The following is a 15,800-nucleotide window of genomic DNA, read 5'->3' as shown; positions in this document are numbered from 1 at the left end:
GACACCAGTCACATTGAAAATGGGGCCTAAACTACTCCAGCATGACCTCATGATAATTAATTATATCTGCAAATGACCCTATTTCCAAATACAGCCATGTTTGGATGTACTGGGACTGTTGAAGTTAAGACTTCAACATTTCTTTTGGGGAGACATAAGTCAATTCATAACCGACCTTAAAAGATAAGTTGTAGGAAATAGTTAACGATTTTTTTTAAAAATTTAAGCAAGACTGATTTATTTCTGTTACGGTCAAAGCATTTTTAGTGATTTATGGGACTTTAGAAAAAATCTTGCATCATCCTTTTCTTTTATAGGTGTTAACATAAGACCAGGGAGGTTGATAAATTTCCCTAGTGTTGTACATGCCACTAATATCAGAGCTAGGTCTAGAACCCCCACCTGTATTTTTTCTGTTCCAGTGAAATATCTTTTTTGTTCACCAGTGGCTTTGAACGACTTCAGTTAAAGTAACTCCTCTTTAATCTGTTTTCTATAGTGAACTTTCTTATAAGAGTTTGAAGTAACAGTGTGACAACCATGGTAAAGGGTCAGCCTGGGGCAATTCACCCTCTGTAGGGACCCTTCCCCATTAAGGGGATTAGAGAGATGATACTACTACTAGACAGACAGATAGAGATATGCATACATATATACATACAATCATGTATGATAAAATACTATGTATAAATATAAATACTTAAAAGCATCCATTTTATCTTTAGTATTATGCTTCTACAATAAAAATGAAGATAAACTGTCAATTCCTAATCATTGATTGATTAAGAAATGCAATCTTTTTTGGGTCATGAAATACACTGCATAAAGAAATTATATTCACTTTAAGAATCATTAAATATCAAAATCTTTGGAAGAAAAATCTGCAGTGTACCTGATGAACTTGGATTTTTACATTGTCAGAGTCTGGAGCCCAGCACAGGGGCCAAGAAGGCTATCTAAGGTATGGTAGCCAAGAGAATAGATTGTCAGCCCCAGAAAACAAAAATAAAACAGAATTTGGAAAACAAAATTCTCTGCCATGTATAATTCATTTGTTTATTCAATAAATATGTATTGGGTATATACTATATGTACAGCAAGTAAGAATTTGGCATTACAAATATTAATAAGACAAGGGGCTTAAAATCTTGTTGTTATCAAGTTGTAGTTTACATGACAATAAAGTGGTTTTAGATTATTATGTAAGAATAATTAAAAGATAATTTTAAGACAGTTTTTTTTTCTTACCAGTTACTTATTTTAGTCATTAAATAAGAAATGACATGTAGTCATTATCTGTCTACCTAATTAATACATGGTTACTTACCCACTAAATAATTAACTCTTAGTTGTTGAGTAGGTCTAAACTTAAACCAACAGTTAGCATATTCTACTATGTCTAATCACGTATTACTATTTCTACGAATGAAGATTTCTTCTATTAATTTCAGTGAATTAGTCATATCAACTATTTGGAAATTTGGGATAAACTGCAATATTCCTACTACTTTCTATGAATTATTTACAGGGACTGGAAAGTTTGAAAAGAATTTAATGTACATATACACATATATGCCTAGACAGAGTGATCCATAATTCTGTTTTTTAAAACATTTTGCTAAATTGCTCATTTATCAGGACAAAACTACTTTATGCTGTCAATGTTTGAAATGACTTTAGTGGCCTTAGTACAATAGTATTACATTATAAAAACCAGACACTGCCATTATTTTCCCTCCAGGATGTCATAGACAGTTCAAAATGTTTTATCATAGTTTACATGGCTCATAAACCTTATCTTTTATTTGACATTGCAGGTGTGCTGCTAATAGAATGTAGAAAACCCCTTAAGAAGCTTAAAGGAAATAATTAATTAGCGTTTAGATAAAAGAACTCAGTAAGAAACATTTTAAACAGAAAGTAAGCTGATTATTTCATAGGTAATAGTAAACAGTTCTGGAAAAGAATTAAATGGAATGAATAAAAAGTGGAAGGAAATTATCTGAAGACATGTAAGGAAATATTGCAAAATACTAAAATTACTGAAGATGTGTATATGTCATCATTTGAAATTTGACCACCTTATAATTTTGTTCTTGTTATATCTCATTATTCTACTGACAAAATGTGTACATGCACAGTTTTTTAAGCCATTAAACAGTCTACCCTTTAGTATTTCCTTTTTCAAGGTGTTAACACAGAAAAAAAGCAGGAAGTGGGCTGAGATCCCACACTCTTTTGTGCCTTAGCCTCAAGTGAATAAATGTGAGGATTGTGTATGCAGGATCTAAACACTCATAAAAAAGATTCATGGTGACATTCTTAGAAGAAATTAATAATACCTAAGAGAACTTATCAGAAAAATGTCCTAAAGATGATTTTATTTTGGTAATTGTTGCATTTTAAATGCTTTCATTTTCTTTTGTGATGTCTTTCATCTTACTTACAGATGCTATTACTCATAAAATATGATACTTTGGTCCAGAAGGCCATAACTGTAAATGAGACATAATATTCTCATCTAGGAGTAGATAAGGGGATTCAAATCTCCTGCTTCACCGTGTAAGCTGATTACCGCAGAGGTCAGAAAGCTAGTTTCCACTTCCTTTAAGTGCCAGCTGTGATATTTAATGTAACCAACCAGACACCCCTTCTTTCTTTTTTTCACTCCCAGCACCTGATTGGCAGCCTGTCTCAGTAGTTTATAAGATGGACTGGGAATTCCATGTGCTAACAGTTGTGTTAGGGCTTGGGGGTGAGTCTGTAAGAAGTGACCACAAACATCATTTAGTGTTTATTGAAGATCTACTGTGTGCTGGGTCCTGTGCCACAACAATGAACAAGAAAATGAGCTCTCAGAGCTCAAAGAGCCTGCAGGGGCAATAAGAAACAAAGCGTAGTAGTCCATTCTCATGCTGCTAGTAATCACACACCTAAGACTGGGTAATTTATAAGGGAAAGAGGTTTAATTAACTCACATCACGGTTCAGCATGTCTGTGGAGGCCTCAGGAAACTTACATTCATAATGGAAGGGGAAGCAAACACATCCTTCTTCATACAGTGGCAGGGAGAAGAAGATTGAGTGCCCAGCCTAGGGGCAAGCCCCTTATAAAACCATCAGATCTGCTGAGAACTCACTTTCTTGAGAATAACATGAGAGTAACCACCCCCATGATTCAAGTATCTCAACCTGGTCCCTCCATGACCCATGGGGATTGTGGGAACTTATCCCCATTGGTCATGGAGGGAAACCTCATGTCTCCAAACCTCATTAAATCAATTCCATGGGCATGTAATTGCAGAGGACATTCAAATTGTCATGTTGATAATTCAAGATGAGATTTGGGTGGGGACACAGCCAAACCACATCATTCTGCCCCTGGCCTCTCCCAAATCTCATGTCCTCACATTCATTAATTCACGCTTATTAATTCAATACAAGTGGAGTAAGTGTAGGCATAAATATAACAGCATAGAACAGAGACCTGCTGTGAATGATGTGAACAACACACTTATGCTTCACAGTCTCTCAGGCTGGAAGAAATGGCACCTGCAGAACAGAGAGGAAGCCTGTGGAATTGGGGCACAGATAGAGTTGTCAAAGGGGTCAGATCATGCAGGGTCTTGAAGGCAAAGAAAGGAGTTTGGATTTATTCAAATGCAGTGAAAGGCCATAAAAGGGTTATGTGGGAGGAATGGCTACTTTTTAAGAATAAGATAACCACTGTGCACTGCTCCCTTGGTGGAAGAGTGGCTACACATCACAGTGGACTGGCTGGAGTGTGTCCACCTGGTTGCAGGGCTCATTTGACTGTTAACTAGCTATGTGGCCTAGAACAAGTCATTGACTCTCTTTCTCTTTTTTTTTTTTCACTTGTTTTCAAAAGGGGATGGGAGAGGCAGAGTAAAAGAAAGGGAGTAAATGGGAGGGAGGAAAGAAAAAAAAACACTACTTATAGATGGAAATTTCAGATAGTAAATTGGAAAAAAAAGAATTTAGTAATATAATTAATAAAACAAAACTAAGAATTTAGTAATAAAATCCCTTAAGCAAGAAGGAGTCATCTCACCTCACTCTCTGGAAAAGCCCCAGACAGGAAACATAGAAAAGAATCTAGAAATGTATCAAGATCATTGCCTTTGATGAGAACACAGGGACACAGGGAGCGGAGCATCACATGCTGGGGTCTGTTGGCGGGGGCAAGGGAGGGACAGTGGTGGGGTGGGGAGGTCGGGGAGGGATAACATGGGGAGAAATTCCGGATGTAGGTGATGAGGGGATGGAGACAGCAAACCACATTGCCATATGTGTACCTATACAACAATCCTGCATGATCTGCACATGTAACCCAGAACCTAAAGTACAATAATTTTTAAAAAGAATCAATATTAGGGTCTTAGGAAAGAAAAATTCAAGATTTATACCAGAATTCTATGTCTTTTAGATTTCATCATGTGTAAGTGTGTACACAGTAGAAATTCACTGTACACACATTCTGCCTATAGATATATTGAAATGCTCCCACACAGGTTGACAAATAATTGCTTCCCAGTCCTCCAAGGCCAACCTCATCACTCTGGGTGTTCTACCTCCACCACCAGGCAGAGTTACCCACAGTCTGACATCTAACTGGCTAATACCTGGCTTAGCAAAAGGCTTCTGCTCAGTGTCAGTTCTGACTGCTTAGTGTCTAGGTTTATAGATGTATTCACATTTTGTGGCTGCTGTAACAAATCACCATGTTAATGCCTTAAAATAATACAAATTTGTGATCTCACAGTTCGGCAGGTCAGAAGTCTGAAATAGGTTTTAGTAGGCTAAAATCAAGCTGCTTCTAGTCTTTCCAGAGGCTGTGGGGGACAATTCCTTTCCTTGCCTTCTCCAGACTATAAAAGCTGCCCACATCCCTTAGCTCCTGGCCTCTTCCTTCTTCTTTAAGCCAGCAATGTAGCATCCTTGAATCTCTCTGCTGCTCTGACACTCACACTTTCCTCTTAGAAAGACCCTCATGATCTCATTGGGCCACCCAGATTACCCAGGATAATCTCGCCATCTCAAAATTCTTAATTTAATCACATATTCAAAGTCCTTTTTGCCATATAAGGTGACATATTCACAGGTTCCAGGGATTAAGATGCAGATATCTTTGGGAACCTTTGTTCCATCTACTACAGTGGTTACACATTTTAAATATTGTATCTGAGTATATACAGTAAATTACATAGAATTTTCCTAAAAGTGTGTCACAGTCAAAAGGTGAGATATGAAAAGGATCTGAGTCATATAGAAAAAACATTAAAAATAGATGCATGTCTCAAGAACTTTCTGAAACACTACATATCTTTAATTCCCTCCTCTACTTTAGTAGCTACCAGTACCAAATGGATGAAATAGTTCAAAAGAAAAAGGAGCTGGGGCAAAGCAGAAAAGAGGAAGAAGGAAGGAAGTATTGCTTGTTAAGTTCCAGTCTTCTGTCAGGACTCCAGGGAAGAGGACAGAGGATAGATCATGGTGAGGACAAGAAGAGACTCCAGAATCTATCCAAATGATCCCGGAAAGGACAAGAAAAGACTCCAGAAACTTATAGTGAGTTCGTACTAGGTAATCACTAAACCTTAGAGTCAATTGTCTCTAATCTAGAATATTAAAGGAAAATAATGTAAAAGAATGATCAAAGGAAATAATGACAATTTGAATGTTCTCTGCAATTAAACGCCCATGGGATTGATTTAATGAGGTTTGGAGACAGCTAATCTATCATAGTTTATCAGCTCTTGGAGGGCAGGAGCCATATCTGATGGGTCTGTGTATCAAACAGTGGTGTGTATGTAATGGGAGTAAATATCCTGAAATAAAATCTAGGAGCCATAATCAAATGTTAGCTTTATGAATTTGTCTTGGGCACATCACTAATTCCCAGCCCCTAAACAGTGTCAGGGAAATAGCAGTTGCCCAGTGACTCTGTGTTGAATGAGTGAATAAAGGAAAATTAATGTATGCAAGGGTTGGCATGAACAATAGTTTTTGGTTTAAACAATGAATATTTAAGTGTTCATTTTAATAACTAGAAAATGCTGGAAACCAAACAGAATTCAGTGTATTGGCAATTTGATATGTTGTATCAAATCCTAAGTGATCAAAAGAATTTAAAAGTCTATATTCCTCTCTGTAAATAGGATTGCCAAGATTTAGCAAATAAAAGTATAGAATTTCCAGTTAAATTTGAATGTCAGGCATACAATGAATACTTTTTTTTGTGTAAGTTTGTCCCAAATACTGCATGGCAACCTATCTATAATGTTATACTGTACTGTATTTTAGATAAATTATAATTTGGTAAAGACATTATGTTTGTAATGATGGCATTCTTAAGGAAGATAAAAGAGGTGCTTTTACTAGCTTGTGTTCAAGGTGACGGTAGGAGATGATGGAGACCTGCTGTGTTGTATTGTGCCATTTTAAAAGCGTGCTTTTCTGTGAGCCAGGGCTCATGGAGGAGGACTGAAATTTAGCTTCTCATAAATTCTGCACAGCTACCAGCAAACAGTAATCAGCAAGGACAAAATATGAAGGGAAGGTCAGTGAGGCAGGTAAGAGCTCATGCATCCATGTTACCTAAAACACACACAACTCCACGAAGCAGGACTGGAAACAGGAGCAAGGGAGGAAGACAAGAATCATCCCATGAGAGCAGTCTTAGATTTTCTGTAGGAAAAAAAAAAAACAAAAAACAAAAAACAAAACACCTTGTCAGTACCAACAGCTACTTTAATTTTATGTGCACCTTGTGCTAGCTTGGTCCATAAAACAGAGTTGAGCATGTTCTATGTACTTTGCGGTCTCTCTTCATAATACCCTGCTGCTGGCAAAGTAATCCACTACTTTTCCTAGGAAAGACATGGTGTTGCTGTGTTTATTTGTGCCTGATCCAAAGAACCACTATTGATGCCTTTTTTTCTATTAGGCATTTACATGCTACCTGGTTGTTAGGGCTGAAAATACCAGATGGAGCTTGGAAGCAGAGCAGACACTGTTGTCATAGAAACGAGATGCTATCCCAACTCTACGCAGCTGCCATCTTTTTAAAATTTTTTTCCACTGTGAGGAGTTCTGATAGGAGCAAATGCTGATAAAATTTCCCAACCCGCAACCCACCACCACTCGTACGTCCCACCCGCCTTGGAATACAGGCACCATTAGTACATCCTTCAGCTTATTGAGAGCCTAAAACTACAGGAAAATGATTTGATTTCTAGGTCTTTTAGTCAGGGTGTAACGGGTAAGCCCAGACTTTGACATCATCTTCTTCCCTTAAACTGTGATGATGCATTTGTCCTGTCCCAAGATGAGACAATATACTTTGTAGCCAGGGGAGTCTCAGCTTTGACATTGCTGGGAATAAGTGTTTGTAATCACTGTGCAGTGTCAGTACTCAGCAGGAGAGAGGGGAATGACCTCTACTGATTCTCCGAATTCCCCACAGTGGCTAGCAGAATGCTGATCACACAGGAGGCGTATGATGAATTCTGTGGCTTGATGTTCAAACTTGAGGGATGCAGTTATTGGCCATGGTCCCACGCTGCTGCCTGGCCTCTTCTGGTAGCTATGGCATTCCCAAGGGAGTGTAACACTGGGGGAAGTGCTCAACGCAAATAGCAAGAAGGGGCAGCAAAATTTCCAGGAGGCAAGGCTGCTTTTGTGTCCCTCCACAGTTGGGAAGAGGTTAAATTGTAGGGCCTTAAATCTCTGGCTTGAAGAATTGTGTCTAGCAATAAAGGGATATTAAAATTGATATAATTTTGGCAATGGTTCATGTCTTAGTTTTCTATTGCTGATGTCACAGACTGCTACATACCTAGGGGCTTACAACCACACACATTTATTCTCTTACAGTTCTAAAGGTAAGAAGTTCAAAATCAGTTTCACTGGGCTAACGTCAAGATATCAGCAGGGCTGCTTCCTGCTGGAGGCTCTGGAAGAGAATCTTTTTCCTTGTCTTTTCCTACTCTTGAGTCCACCTACGTTGATTGGTTCATAGGCTTTTCCTTCATGTTCAAATTCAACTTCATAGCATCCTCATCTATCATCACTTCACCTTCTTCTTCCACAGTCAAATTTCTCTCTGCCTCCCTCTTGCACATTTTGATTGCTTTTAGGGCCCACCAAGATAATCCAGGATAACCCCTCTATCCCAAGATTCTTTATGTAATCACATCTGCAACTTCGCTTTTGCCATGTAAAGTATTTTGCCTTTCACAGGAATTAGTACATAGGTATCTTTGGAGACCATTGTTCAGCCTACAACAGTTCCCAAACTTGGATGATCACCACTTGGAAAGCTTTCCAAAAATAGATTACCCAGCCCTGCAGGAGATTCATCCTATCAGAATTTCTTAGGAGGATGGAGGACCTGGGAATCTCTGCTTGTAAGACTCCCAGGAGATTCTGTTGAAAACATTTGTTAAGAGCTTTTTCAGGCTCCTTCCCAAACAGGTGCAGGGATGATTTAGCAACATTGTGATTTTGTTCTGTGTATCATGTTGAGGGTCAGTGAATATGTAGGGAAGGTTTTAAAAACGTATTTATTTAGAAGCTTGGAAGGTCATACCATCACCCTGTGAGGTTTACAACACTCCCACAGAATAGCTTTGGCAAATGACTGCGTCACCTGAACTGAGCCTAGCAACCCTTCAATTGAATGGTAAGGATACCAAAATTGTTTGCTAATGCCTCCCTAGACCTTCAACCATATGAAATATGTATCTTGATAGCTGGGATCAGCTGGCATTTCTTTTCCTCATGGAGACTTTTCCAAATATACTTTGGACTATTCTCCTTCATAGATGCTTCCCTGTCGCTCTCAGAGCCCTTGAAGTTGCCTGTTTTGCCTACTTCAAGAAAAATGGCTGTGGCAGAGGAAAAAACCCATACAGTATCTTTAGAAAAACTGTAAATATTTTATCATTTCTTACTAAACATACATTATTTACTCTATAATGTAAATATTTTATGGCCTGCAACTGGCAATTTTGGAATATGTTGGTATGTTTGGAGAATTGCAGTTCAGTTAAAAATCCTACACCACACACCAGCTCATATTTAAGTTACACAACTCTTTAAAAAGCATTTAACTCTCAGAATTAGGGGGGTAATAAAATCTATTTTTCAAAGAAGCCTTAAGGACCAAACTCAGAACCTGAGACAGCACATTTGTGTGAAAAGAGAAAGTTGGAAGATGCAACAGCCCAGGACTTCCATCCTCTGTGGGATGGCAACAAGAGGCAATTACCCGTGCCCAAGAGTCTAATTTCATCCAGTGATGGGAAGGTACAAACATGCCCATAACCAGCCCATTAGAGAAGAGGAGTATAAAAAAGCTGAAAAGCTTCCCCAGCATTAGGGAAAGCACATGGAATTGTGCATAGGACAAGAAAATTCTTTCATAAAATAAAATGGCCATATATCAGACCATTTAAACCAGGTTTTCAAATATAGACCTCAACTGTTTGGAGAATTTTTTTCTGTTTTAATTCCAGTGACTCTGTAATACAGAGGTCATAGAAGCTGCCATCATTCTAAATTACGGCCCATTTCAGAGGTTGGCTGTAATCCAAGAGGTTGCATTATTCCAAATTGCCTGTCAAAAACTGTCAAAACACTGCCATTATCCAAAAGTAGTCCTTTTAAATAATTTTCTCACTCTTTTCCCTGAAACTTTACTGGCATTGAGCCTCAATATCATAGCTTATAGGCATAGTAAGTGAAAGCCTTTCAAATGAGAAGTAGCAAAAAAAAAAAAAAAAAAAAGAAAAGAAAAGAAAAGAAATACCCATATTCTAGGCATATAGCAACAACATACAAAATTCTAGGTGGAAAATTGAGTCAAATTTGCAGATGCTTTCTGCCCCCAAAGCAATAGCCTTAGATAATCTACATGTGAAATGGTAACCAAATAATAAAGAAAATATGAGTCCTAGCAGTGTTACTGATTTTTCACATTTATCATGTGGAAAGAATTCTATAGTTGCTAGAGTCCATATTTTTCCTTTTTGTTCCCTCCTTCTATACCAAATTTCTAATGAAAACTGTTTTATCTTGCAGTTTACTGATGTCTATTTTCTTCATATTATAAATGAAGGAGTGGACACCTGGACAGCTGCCTGATTTCCCTAAGGCTTCATGGTAAACCTGGACCTGAATCCTGTACTCTTTTTCCCCAGCTTTACTGTCATATATTAGACAAATACAAATTGTGTATGTTTACATTGAACAACATAATTGTGTTCACATTTAATAATGTGACGTAACTACTGCAATCAAGCTTGTTGACATATCCATGACTTTCTATAGTCACCTTTTGCATGTTTGTGGTCTGAACACTTAAGATTTACCTTCTAAGCAAATATTAAGTGTGTATGTAGTATTAATTAACTACAGTCACTGTGCTGCACATTAGATCTCCAGAATTTATTCATCCTGTACAACTAAAATTTTGTACCCTTTGATTATCATCTTCCATTTCTGAAATGCCCAGACAGTGGCAACCACCATTCTACTCTGCTTTTATGATTTTGACTTTTTTAGATTCCGTATATAAGTAAGATCCTGTGGCATCTGTTTTTCTACCTTCGGCTTATTTCACTTAACATAATCTCCATCAGGTTCATTCACATTGACACAAATGGTAAGATTTCCTCCTTTTTAAGACTGAATAATATTCCATTTGTATATATTCTTTACCCATTCATCCATTGGTGGACACTTAGGTTTTTTCCATGTTTTGACTACCGTGAATAATACTGCAAAGAACATATTGTAAGTCAGTACAGACATTATGGAAAACAGGGTGGATGATCCTCAAAAAATTAAAAATAGAACTACCATATGATCCAGCAATCCCACTTCTGGGTATATATCCAGAGGAAATGAAATCAGTATCTTCCAGAGATACTTGCACTGCTTGTACTCTTTTAATATGCATTCCAGCTCTCTTTTTGACTTGGAAATCCATCTCCTTTATCTTCTTTTTTACATCAGATTTAACTCCAGAATTTTATGCTACCTGGATTAGAACCATCCCCCTCAAAATGAGAAATCCCTGCCACCTACGTTTTCTCAAATATAGACCTTGATATTAAAACTTCAGTTCTACAAGGAATTTCAGTAACTATTCCACTTAAGACCATTTATCTTTCAAACAGTATAAGATAACAAAATATTATAAAGAGGCTGCTTTTATTTTGAGGCATTACAATTCAAACAACAAATTAGGAAATCAACAGGATCATTCAGTCCTACAATCATTGTGACAGTTGTATTTGTCAACAACTAGTTTTCAGAAGAAATGGAACTCAAAGAAAATGCGTATCTTCCAAATTCCAACAAAGAGATATGTAGAAATACTTTTTGAGACTATCAGTGGTTTATTATAAAGAAAAATTAATTCACAGGTGAAATATTTTCACAGAAAGACAATACTTTGAACAAATGTAGCATAGAGATGTTTCAAAATAGCACTGCAGCTTCTGAGAATGCTAGTAATGTACGTAATGGTGCTTGATGTCATTAGCAAACAACTCAAACGCTTCAGCTACCAGAAAATACAAATCACAATCAGCACATTCTCAGGAGAAGTGGATCTGTCTGATCTGACTTCTGCTCTGTGTAGTTAACAATTTTGTTTTAATTCATAAAAAAGAAATGATTATCACCTCTAAATTGTGCAACTGGATTCCCAAAAGATCACACTTAAGTCCAGTTTCCACGTTGCATGTTGCTCTATGTTCTACAGCAATCTCTACGGCTTGGAAAATGTTAAATCACTGACAAGCCGTAATTAACTTGTTATCAATGAAGACAACCCCACAATCTTCCAGTGAAGGATGCCAAATTCTAAGAAATCCTCTTCCCAAACAGTACTCCATTGAATACTTTTGGTTCTTTACCATCCCGTTATTAAAAATATACCTGGCTAAAACATCTGAACTTGAGAAAAATTACATAAATAAATATTCTCCAAGACATGTCTTAAAGAATGCCTAATATTCCTCAAGGATTTCTTATTTTCTTTAAAAACTAAAACAGCGATTCCACGTGAACACAAGTTGGGAAACTGCATTCTTTAGTTCCCCTGGGGACTCACAATGCACATTGGTTTATTAAAGGTTCTGAGACATCCTGCAATAAAGAAACCTGATTCATTCTGTTTAATATGATATTCCCAAATTCATTTGGTCACAAAGTCCTTTATTTCATGAAGCATCCTTAACCATGTTAGGATCAATGATGTTCTGCAAAACACTATTTGTTGTTCAAACCCTGGTCTGGATTTCTGTTTAGGCAGCTACTGAGGTCTTGGTCACAGGCCAGTTAGCTTTCCTCTGGCCAGAAGCTCCAAACTGTGGGATTCTGGTCTAGGTTAGCATTCTGCTAAACTGTTGGCCACTATAGGGACAGACCATGAGTGCATGTCACTATTTTACAGATCAGGAAACTGAGGTTCTAATTTGCTCAAATGCAGAAGTGATAGAATTGGTTCTAGACTCAAAAGCCCCCACTGTTTTTTTTTTCTTTTTTTAAATTATACGTTAAGTTCTGGGGTACATGTGCAGAACGTGCAGGTTTGTTACATAGGTATACATGTGCCATGGTGGTTTGCTGCATCCATCACCCCATCATCCACATTAGGTATTTCTCCTAATGCTATCCCTCCCCTACCCTTCAAACCCTCAACAGGCCCTGGTGTGTGATGTTCCCCTCTCTGTAACTATGCACAATGGGTAAAAAACATGATTTCCATTCACAGTTAAATACTGGTTTCTTAGGTCAGTTTTCTGTGTGACATTACGACAGTTTTTGGCTATGATTACACCAAGTTCTTGTGTTCCTTAAAATCATGATGTTGAGGGAATTTTCTAAATGGACAAATAAGCTGTATATTTTTAGGTTTCTCAGCTCAGAAAGGGCCATAAAAAGTTTGGTTCATGAGGTTTATGGAAAGTAGCTATCTTTGTAACATAAAAGTACAACATGAAGTGCTGAAGGAGAGGCTGCAGCAAGTTATCCAGAGGATCTAGCTAAGATAATTGATGAAAGTGGCTACATTAATCAAGTGATTTTCAATGTAGACAAAACAGCCTTATATTGGATGCAGATGCCATCTAGAACTTTCATAGCTATAGAGGAAAGGTCAATACCTGACTTCAAAGCTTCGAAGGACAGACTGATTCTTGTTAGAGGTTAACGCAGCTGGACGCTTTAAGTTCAAGCCAATGCTTACTTACCATTCCACAAATTCTAGGTCCTTTAAGAATTATGCTAAAGTAACTCTGCTTGTGCTCCTAAAATGGAAAAACAAAGCCTAGATGACAGCATGTCTGTTTATAGTATGGTTTGCTGAAAATTTTAAGCCCAATGTTGAAATCTACTTCTCAGAAAAATGATCCTTTTCAAAGTATTACTGCTCGTTTTCAATGCAGTTTATTACTCAAGAGCCCTGAGGGAGATGTACAAGGGGATGAATGTTGCTTTCATGCCTGATAACAAAATATCTATTCCGTAGTCCACAGATCAAAGACTGTGTAATTTTGACTCTCCAGTCTTGTTGCTTGAGAGATACATTTTGTAACGGTATAGCTGCCATAGAGAGTGAGTCCTCCAATGGGTTTGGGCAAAGTAATTTAAAAACCTTCTGGAAAGGAATCACCATTCTAGATCCCACTAAGGACATTTGTAAATCATGGGAGGAGTCAAAATATCAACATTAACAGAAGTTTAGAAGACATTGATTCCGACATTCATGGATGACTTGAAGGGGTTCAAGACTTCAGTGGAGGAAGTCACTATAGATATGGTGGAAAAAGCAAACGAAGTAGAATTGGAAGTGCAGACTGAAGATGGGACTAAATTGCAGAAATCTCATGAGAAAATTTGAACAGATGAGGTTTTCTTCATATTCATGAGCAAAGAAAGTGTTTTCTTGAAATGAAGTCTACTCCTGGTAAAAATGCCATGAACATTGGTTAAATGACAGCAAAAGATTTAGTAGAATATTCCATAAACTTAGTTGATCAAACAGAGGCAGAATTTGAGAGAATTGATTCCAATTTTGAAAAAAGTTTGTGAGTAAAATGCTACAAAACAGTACCACATGCTACAGAGAAATCTTTCCTGAAAAAAAGACTCAGTTGATGCAGTGAAGTTCATTGCTGTCATATTTTAAGAAGCTGTCACAGCCACCCCAACCTTCAGCAGACACCACTCTGATCATTCAGCAGCCATCAACATTGGAGAAAGACCTTTTAATTGGCAAAAAGATTTTTACTCACGGAAGGCTCAGATAATTGTTAGCGTTTTTTGGCAATAAAGTATTTTTAAATTAAGCATTTTTTAGACATAATGCTTTTGCACACTTACTAGACTACAGAATAGTATAAACATAACATGTTTTTTCTGAGATGGGAGTCTTACTCTGTAACTCAGGTTAGAGTACAGTATCATGATCTCAGCTCACTGCAACCTCTACCTCCTGGGTTCAATCTATTCTCCAGCCTCAGCCTCCGGAGTAGATGGGACTACAGGTGTGCATCACCGTGCCTGGCTATTTTTTGTACTTTTAGTAGAGATAGGTTTTCACTATGTTGGCCAAGCTGGTCTTGAACTCCTGGCCTCAGGTGATCTGCCCACTAAACATAACTTTTATATGCACTGGGAAACCAAAAAATGTAATATGACTTGCTTTATTGAGGTGGTCTGGAATGGAATTGGCAATATCTCAGATGTATGCGTGCATACCATTGCTCTGCTGATTTTAAGATAAAACCGTGAGTCAGGAACTGTGTGAATCATTTTTGCATGGGTTATTCCTTTCAGTCCCCAAAACAACTTTATGCTGTAGGCACTCTCATTATCCCCATCTTAAAACTGAGATTTAAAGAGGTGAAGAGATTTGTCCAAAGTTAAACAGTTCAGAAATCATGGTGCTGAAACTCAAACTGAGTTCCGTTTGGTATCTCTTCATTTGCAGTGCATTTTGTGGACTTGAAGCTGGCATTTCTCCCTCTGTCATCTTTCTACATGCTGCCTTTCTACCAATGTCTTGTTTTCACATAAATGTATAGTCTCTTTCTTGCCAGGCAAAAATTTAATGTTTTTTAAACTTCAAAGGAAGCATTGCATGCTAAAAAGGTTCCCAGACATTTGGGGAGATGGGATAATGGAGAAGAGAATATGGGGAACAATTCCTGGAGTTGTACTTAGTGTGTGTGTGTGTGTGTGTGTGTGTGTGTGTGTGTGTGTGTGTGTGTGTGTGTGTGTGTTTTGAGATGGAGCCTTGCTTTGTCCCCCAGGCTAGAGTGCAGTGGCACTGATCTCAGCTCACTGCAACCTCTCCCTCCTATGTTCAAATGATTCTCGTGCCTCAGCCTCCTGAGTAGCTAGGAGGACTACAGGTGCACACCATCATGACTGGTTAATTTTTGTATTTTTAATAGAGACAGGGTTTCACCATGTTGGTCAGGCAGGTCTCGAACTCTTGACGTCAGGTCAAATGACTGTCTTGGCCTCCCAAAGTTCTGGGATTATAGACATGAGCCACAACATGTGGCTGATGCTAGTATATTCTTGAAAAATTATTTGCGTAATTGCATCATCCTACTACAAGTATTCACTAAGCTTTCACAATGCAGTAAATGCATATATACATATGGTTCTTGCTGAATGAACTTGCTATCTCAAGTCAAACTCCCCCCCTACCATTAAACAAGGAAAAGGGAAGAATGGAGAGAGAGACAGACAAAA

This window comes from Sapajus apella, unplaced genomic scaffold (assembly GCF_009761245.1).
Source record: "Sapajus apella isolate SASKATOON/1434 unplaced genomic scaffold, GSC_monkey_1.0 scaffold13, whole genome shotgun sequence".
NCBI classification, from domain to species: Eukaryota; Metazoa; Chordata; class Mammalia; order Primates; family Cebidae; genus Sapajus; species Sapajus apella.
This window is presented reverse-complemented; position numbering follows the sequence as displayed.